The sequence below is a fragment of the Lathyrus oleraceus genome, chromosome 6, assembly GCF_024323335.1.
Source record: "Lathyrus oleraceus cultivar Zhongwan6 chromosome 6, CAAS_Psat_ZW6_1.0, whole genome shotgun sequence".
Taxonomy (NCBI): domain Eukaryota; kingdom Viridiplantae; phylum Streptophyta; class Magnoliopsida; order Fabales; family Fabaceae; genus Lathyrus; species Lathyrus oleraceus.
The window spans coordinates 56,302,314-56,304,888 of NC_066584.1; positions in this window are offsets into that span (position 1 = coordinate 56,302,314).

Consider the following 2,575-nt stretch of genomic DNA (forward strand, 5'->3'; position numbering starts at 1 on the left):
ATATTCACCCTTACCAACATGTTTGGCCTAGCCCTACTTTGGTTTTATGGGCATAAGTCTTGGCCTAAAGTCATGGCATTGCTCAGGTGATTATTGATACACCTATGATCTTGGTCATCCTAACAACCAGTCTTCTTGTGTCACAAGTCAATTGCCAATCATGCCATTTGATTCATGGATATCCCCTAAACCCTAATCCTATACCATCACTTCATGGCCTTGGTAACATATATTGTCAGTCAAGTTATGTTTTTTTAAAGTCAAGTTATGTTTTTTTAAAGTCAGACATTCAAGTCATAAAAAAGGGAATCCTTTGTAAAAACCAATTTCAAATCATCTTGCAAACCATTTCAATCCATCCCACATCATTTTAAAACATCACATTTGATTCTAGACAAAAAAATACAAGTCTTGGCATTTTGACCAATTGTTGACTTTGGTCAACAGTTGACTTTTTGGTCAACTTTAACCAAAGTCAACCCAAATTCCCTAAACCCTAATTTTCACCACAATCATCAATCATTTGTCCATTTACAAGAAAAACGCAAATAAAATTGAATTTTGACCATTTGTTGACTTTGGTCAATAGTTGACTTTTTGGTCAACTTTGACCAAAGTCAACCCTATGCCATTGATCACCCCTAATCACTAAATGGATAGCCCTAACTCTCATTCCATTCTCCATTTCCATATTCTCCTTGATTTAACCATGTGAACTTGTTTTCTTCATGCTTGGTCATGCCTTGAACCTTTGGAATCTTGCTTTGCCAATTAACCATCCTACTGCATTTACCCTGCTGCACCAACTTATTGCAAAGCCAAACCTGCACCAGACCAAAGTCATAACTAACACCAAGGTCAAGCCATGAAGTGCTGCTAACCTGCCATGAATTAAAACCATAAGTTGAACTAGCTATGCAAAACGACTGCAACCTACCATCCTCATTAACACTTAACTTGCATCAGCCTGCACAACAAAGTTGTAACAACTGACCTGCAAGCACATTCAACCCTTTTCACTGCAGCAAAAATATACAACCCTATTGCCTTGTTACAGAACATGCATCCCTCACCAATCAGGCACACTAATCATATAGTCGAACATGTTATATGCGTGGCTAGGAAATGCACATGATGTTGGTCTTGCATTCACCTTGCTACACCCTGCAGCATGGAAAGATATTGCAGCCTGCAGCAGGAAACATCACCATTGCCTAGGATCAAAGCCTTGTTGCACCAAGCCTAAAGGGCAAGCAAGTTGGTCCTGCTGGAAGCCAATGCATATTTTCCAACAAAAATATAACATCCTGCAAACTACAAACACTCCACAGGGACATGCTAGCAAGAACCAACCTGCATCAAGCCAAAAGCATGATTAATCCAACATCATATAGTGCATATGACCAAGGTAAAATGCAAAACAGGCCATGAAACAACCACCAAATGGTGATGCATTTGAAGCCAATGAACCAAGGTCAGAGTTTGAAGTGTGAATATAAATTCAGCACTGGGAATTCAGAATGGCAGAATGGAAAATCAGAAGGAAATGAATAACATGAGATAAGAATCGCAAAGGGAAAGAAACAGGTTTTAAGCAGCTAATCAGTCAAACTTCATAGTGCAACATCATGAACCAATAGAGCAGACATGGCAAGTATGTTAAACCAAGGCAATATCACTAATTGTTACACCCTGTTACAAGACAAGACCATACCTGCATAGTGCACAACACCTTGCCTTTGCTTGACCTTACTATGGAATTCTCACACCAAATCTACTGTACACCATTGCCTTGCCTTGAGCCAACCAAGAATTGTGGTGCAAACAACAGCCTACAACTCATACCATGTCCAATAATCCAAGGCAATTCAGTGGAAAACAGACATTTGCAGACCCTGTTTCTACTACCATACTACCTTTGGTCCCCTTTTTTGGATCCTCATTGCCATGCATCATGGAGAAATATTGCAGTCCAAATCCATTAGCCTGCAGTATGGAACACCATTAATGTCTAGGATCCAAGCACCCTACTGCATCAAGCCAAAAGGCAAGTACAACAACCTGCAATGGACAGTGTGGCACAAGGCAAGGTCAACATGAAGGCAATAATCACATAAACCAATTGCAGAATCATCCTGCAACATTGGGAGAACCACAACATTACCTAATTAGATTGACATACCTTGGTACCAAAGCTTAACAAGGAGTTAACAAGGTAAATGTCCAAACACTCTTGCATCAAACCAAGCCATAACAAAACCTGCAGCAACATGGAAATGAATAAGTGAACCCAGTGGGGTTCATAGGAAAGACAAAGGGAAACCAGGGTTGCAAGGCATTGGTACACATAACATAATTCTTCTCATGAATCACTAACATCCAAGCCAGGTTAAGTCATTTAAATCCACCTGCAACTTTGATAAAAGGTCATCACTTGAACCAACAAACTTGCTCCACTTAAAAGCCACCTGCAATAGCCAGTCAGAATTGCTTCTTCACTCATCCATTAACCAACATTAACTCACATAACTAACTGAGTCATGAATAACTAACTGAGTTCAATTCAGACTCAGTG